Source organism: Tupaia chinensis, unplaced genomic scaffold (genome assembly GCF_000334495.1).
Source record: "Tupaia chinensis unplaced genomic scaffold, TupChi_1.0 Scaffold000582_1, whole genome shotgun sequence".
In the NCBI taxonomy this organism is placed as follows: Eukaryota; Metazoa; Chordata; class Mammalia; order Scandentia; family Tupaiidae; genus Tupaia; species Tupaia belangeri.
The window spans coordinates 487513-493512 of NW_006160098.1; the positions used below are offsets into that span (position 1 = coordinate 487513).

The 6000-nt window shown below is 41.2% G+C and overlaps 1 protein-coding gene across 1 annotated transcript in view; it reads right to left on the reverse strand.

The window, feature by feature from the left end:
• ARAP2 (ArfGAP with RhoGAP domain, ankyrin repeat and PH domain 2) overlaps nt 1-5994 on the reverse strand; it is a 188304-nt gene extending 182310 nt beyond the window's left edge. Inside the window, exon 1 of the mRNA XM_006158365.3 lies at nt 5519-5994. The gene's annotated coding sequence lies outside the window, so the exon portion shown is untranslated. The remainder of the gene's footprint in view (nt 1-5518) is intronic.
• Between the last annotated feature and the right edge of the window lie 6 nt (nt 5995-6000).

The following is a 6000-nucleotide window of genomic DNA, read 5'->3' on the forward strand; positions in this document are numbered from 1 at the left end:
CACACAATGGAATACACCCAGAAGCCTTCAAAAAGACAGACATCTGAGACCTGAACACCTCACTAAGTAAAATGAGCCTGTCATCCAAAGGAAAATAATGTACAAGCCCTCTGATAGATCTACGGTAGCCAAATTCATAGAAATAGCAGAATGGTGATCTCTAAAGAAGAGCAGAGAGGTGGGAGGCTGCTCAGTGAGAGTTGGGGTTTGCTTCTAATAGATGAAAGAAGTTCTATAGAGCTGATCTCTAGCTATGTATATGCTTTACACCGCTACTGAAGAATACACTTACAAATAACTAAGATGGGGACCAGTGGTTAGCATAATGGCTATGTTGCTGGGCTCCCATGTAGTCAACTGCAGTTCACGTCCTGGACCCAGTGGCTTAAAACTCACCGGGCGCGTGTGCATGCGTGCCCAAGATCCTGAGAGGAGAATGGAGGAGAAGGGATTGCGGTGTGGCCATCCCCCCTGGGGGGTGATTTGTCACTTTCTGTCTCTCTATCTCTGTCTGGCGAGTGCACATGCCCTATAGCAAAAAAAAAAAAAATCCTCTCCAAAAAAAGAAAAAAAAAATACCTAAGATGGTCCATTTCAAGAAATGTGTGTTTTTGACCACATTACAAAGGAGATAGGGAGACTGACTTCAAGATCTGGGCCAGCCTCTCAGTTTTTATTCAAACTCAACTCTCTATGCATAACTGGACCTTTTTTCCCCTCCTGGAAGGCCATTTCAAATCTTCCAAGCAGTACCACCATATCCCTGAGGTATGCTTGGCTTCCCATTCCTCCTTAATCGCTGATCAATTACGCATGAGTTTAAGTGAGCAACAAATGTTGGTTATTACTATGAATTCATCTCCCGTACATGATACTGCTCTTGGTTTGGGCTGTCTTCCCCTGTGTACATAGTCATATTACATTAGTTCAAATTAGCACTATAAATTATTCTTCTAATAAAGCCACCAAGCATCGAACACAGCAGTAAGCATAGTTCTTATTAACTTAGTAAACTACAGATGTGGTTAGAGTAGCAGGGATGATGATTCTACCTGAAGACTATAGACCTGGGACACAGCATGCTGGATACCAGAGACCCCAGCTCTGTCATATGCTTACCTGGGCAGCCTTAGGAAAATTCCTTTCTTTCTCCTGAGTCTCACTGTTGTCATCTGTAGGCAACATGACAACAGTGCCTACCTCATCGGGCTGTTTGGAGGATGCAATGGGTAAATATGCATAAAGATCTTAAAACAGTGCCTGGCAAGCAATAAGCATTTCATTAGTGTCTGGGAGATGGAGAATAACTAAGGTTTGAGCTGAAAATAGCCAACTCTAGGAAAAAAAATCATCTCGTGGCTAGGATCAAGGAGAAAGGCTTATTCTAAGCTATGTTTTAATCATCTTATTGACTGTGCAATCTGAAAAACACATCTATGTGGGTGTCAGAAGAGTCATGACACATTTTTACATTAAAAAAATAATACTACTAATACCTCAAGGGGACTGGTAAGTGGCTTAGTGGTTAAGGGCACTGGACTCCCACATGGCTGACCACGGTTCTAGTGCCAGGCCTAGCGGTTTGCTTTCTCAGTTTTGTGCTGTTTCTGTCCCTTTCTGTTCAAAATTAAAATAAAGTTAGATAAAAATAATTAAAAAAAAATACATCACGACTTTTCTGACAACTCACAAGAACTTAATATCCATTTCCACATTTAGTTCAGGCCAGGAGAGCTCATTCCCATACTTAAAGTGATATGTTATTGGTATCATTGACAATACCAATGGGAGGCCATGACAGTCCATCTTAATCTTTTCTGAAAAGTCCTGGGCCTTATAGTTTACCATTTTCATTTTTCTGTAAGCATTGGTCAGCTCAACTACAGAATTATCATTTTGCTTGCTTCTTTCTGAATTAAAATATTCTCTTCACGCGTTCCTGTCTAACTAGAAATCTGACCTAAGTTTTGTTAGTTTTGACTTGGGATAAGCCTACTTCTTTAACCATGAAGTTAATTAGCTAAGGTTTGAGCCTAGTTGTCAATTCTATAGAAAGTATTTAAAGTAGAGCCAAAATTTGGGGGTATCTTCCAGAATTTCTGTAAGAGCAGAAGTGGGAATTATGAACAGGACTGTAAGACAACCCTACCTCACTCTGGAGATACCCACGCGTTGCTCCTAACACTGAATAAATGTTTCACCCTGGTGCCAGCCCTCTCCCACCCAGCGACAGTCTAGCTACATCTGTATCCTGACAGCTGAAGGCAAATCTGATGCCTTAGAACTCGGGACCTGACCGTGGCCACATGCACTTTAGGATTCTGCTCCAATTCATGGGACAACTGGCTGTAGCTTTAATGTTTAGTTTACATGGGTCAAAATTAGCCTGGTTTTATACTTCCATAAAAAGCTGTTTAAATGTTCAATTCTGTGTACTTTTTTAAACATACATTATATTCTAATTTCACAATTTTAGTACAAATGTACACTCCACTATTTCTCTGAATTTGAGTCACATTTTTAGACTAACAACCAGATGTTTCAAAATAGCCCACTGTGAACATTTCCTCTCTTTGCATTTATAAATAGCACGCTGACCTCTTTTCCAACTGAATTTGAGGGCTGATTCCTATTGGTTTAGTAACTGTCAAAATCTCTTCATCTACTAAAAAGAGGGGATCTCAGCAAACGTCCCTAACTGACTGGCCCCCTTGTTTACATGTATTCACTTTTGATAAATATTTAGGGAACACGACTCTCGCCAGGATAATAGTGGGAAATATTTGCAGTTCAAGATAACAGTGTCTATTATCTCATTGGGGAGCAGTGCTAAGGGTACAAAGAAAGTGAAGATACAATGTCTTCTCTCCCAGGGTTTAAAATCTAAAGGGACAGATTAGAGATTAGGTTTGACTATAAGCAAAGGAAAAGGACAATGTATATGATCAGTTCTTAACTACTCAGTGCCAGTAACAAACAAACAAAAAATTCTGTAAGAGTCGGATGCATCCCAAACAGCACTTAACACACAATGATAAGACAAATCAGATTTCACGAAGTTGATTTTCACACTGTGTTGTATTTTGGATTACAAAGAGAAGTGGCACCGCCAACCTTCATAATTGCTCAGGGACTCTATAAAACTCAAATCGGCTCCATGAATTCAGTGACACACTGCAGCAATTCAGAGATTCGTGGATAGAGTCATCGGTGAAAGAGCTAGGGAGATGGTGTTAAGATGCGTAGGGGAAAAATGTAGCCAGTGGAGAAGGCCATGTCTGAAGTAGAAAGAATGCCTTGATGTGGGGAGAGGGAGAAGAGGGTTTCAGGTAACAGCAAAGAGGCAGACAAGCTGAGATGGATGGAGGACTCCACTAGTAATGGCACATGAAGCCAGAATGGGAGGCTGGAGTGGGTTGTGGAGGGCCTGAAACAGTAAGCCAAGAATTCTACACTCTTCAAGATGCCATGAAAGAATTAAGGAGACCTTCTCACCAGCAGCACCCAAGAGCCCAAGTCACCTGATAATCATCATGAAGGTACTCTACTACTCTTCCCAGATAGGCCAACCATTCTCTCCTCTTCCTAAAGCCATAACCAACAGTCTTCCTAAGTGTCTTGTTTGAGTGAGGCCCATCAGGGTAAATAACCCATTTTCTCAGCTCTCCTGCCCTGAGCATCCCCTTCTACCCACCTTCACACAAATGCATAGGAAAAATCATTTTCTCCACTTCCTCATGAGTAGTTTTTATCCCCAGAGCTGCCCAACAAAATGACTACTCCAACCCAAATTAGGGCTCCTTTGTTCCCTTCATAGCACGGTTAAAGAAGTAGGCTTATCCCAAGTCAAAACCAACAAAACTTAAGTCAAATTTCTAATGAGGCGGGATCACGTGAAGAGAATATTTTTAATTAAGGAAAGAAAGAAGCAAGCGAAATGGTAATTCTGTATTTGAGCCGACCAATGCTTACAGAATAATGAAAATGGTAAGGTTCAAGGCCCAGGACTTTTCAGAAAAGATTAAGACGGTCTGACACGGCCTCTACTCTTGGATCCACCATCACAATTAAGATAAATTTACAGCATGATTGAGACGTTCTCCACCTGCTTAGTATTTCATAGAGAATTCCAAAAATCCCTACAGCTAAGGATGTACAAGGACCGAAGCCAATACATGAGTCCATGAATAGTGGGAGGAAGGTGAAAAGGCATGTTCAAAAGCTAGTGAAGTAATAATCATTATTTCTACTTAGCATTTTTAAAGTCACTTTCACCAAAGGTTCCCAGCATCACAAGGAAGTAGGATGGAAAGAAGTAAAACAAAACAAAAGATGTATTTCTGGACAGGATGAATTCTCTAACCCAGACTACAAGAAGTTTTTAAAACTTTACAGTTTTTCAGTGTGCTAATATTAAAGTTCCTACGAAAAACTGCAATTCAGCATACCCTGAATTGTAAACTTCACTGCAATGATTCAAAAGGGTATCTGAAAATCTTAACTGAGTACCTATGACCCTCACCCCGAGACAAACTTGTAAGGCTATGAGAAAAATGAGAATTTGTTTTTAAACGTGTCATCGGCTTCTCCTTTTACAGACATCCCATAAAAATCTGACAGGCTTACAAAGGAAGGAGAAAAATACAAACACATGCACACCCTCGTAAATAAGTTTTAATAAGCCATTTGACTTACCCTCTAGGCACATTTTAATTTAACTAAATCTTTGGGTCCTAAAAATTACATCTATATAAACCCTCTTGGTGTTAGGATCCACCTTTAATTTCTGTGTGTTAAAAACAGGTTTGGAATGGAGCCAGGGAGATATTTCCACCTTAGGCTTTAGCCCTAGTTCTATGACCTACTTTTTTTTTTTTTATTTTTTAAACATGGTTAAACAGGGGAATGCCAAGACAATTCTCCCTCGGTATTTCCTCTCCTAAGTGTATGAAAGTCATAATCCTGAGTTTAGAGAGAGTTTTGTTTTTTGTTTTCATTTTCTTTTCTTTTTTTTTTTTTTTTAAAGTTAGCTTCCTTTTTAAAATACCCATAACTTCATCTTCCAATAACTTTTGGGCAATGATCCATAAACACCTGTGGGTGCAGAGTGCTTTAAGTGCAAGAGGAAATCAATACAGAGCTTGTAAGTACAAAACTATTATTGGGGATGACAATGACATCCGATTAAATGGACTTGTAAAAATAGCTTATTTTCAATACACCTTTTTTTTTTTTAAACCGGAAAGATACATATTCCAATGAGCAGCCCACTTCAAGGACAAGCTTGCAAAAAATGTGCCTATCACCCTACGAACTTGTCACAGCCTGAGATGTCATTATTCACCCCAACTGGAGGATCATTCTCTGGTATTTTCCTCTAACTATCCAAGGCTATAGTTCACAGCAGAACTTCATGAAGCCTTCTTCTCCCAGATCCAAATATCATTAAGTCCAGATCGCCATAAGGGAAGTGGGAGAAGTGTTTAAGAAAACAAGGCAGAAAGAAATCAAAACTTACTGTGTACTAAGAGCATGGGCACCAACTCTCCCCAGAGAACTGTCTCCCAACGTCAACGAGAAAGCTCAGTCTGGTAAACTCGCTGCCAGCGGGAGCGGGTGTATGGTGCTGGGTTCAGGCAGGTGGAGGCCGAACGGTTGTCATTAAAGTTAATCCACAGGCCTGTCGTCTGACACTGGGTAACGAGCAGGGCGCGGGCGAGCACGGAGACCGGGACGAAGTCATTCTCTCCACTGAGAAAATGACTCGGTTCCTGGAACTCACGACAAGGCAGCTCTCCAGGTCGGTCCGGATTGTCCCCCTGCTGGGTCAAATCCCAGAAGTAAGAGGAGGTTTTTGTATCACTTACCGGCTTCTGGTTTCCTTTTAGACGCCCACACGCGGGACCGAAATCCAAGGGGGCAGAAACCAGAGCCGAGCTCTTTGCAGCCTGGAAATGCACCCAGAGAGCCGCCCAGAAGCCCCGTCCTCACAGCGTGCTC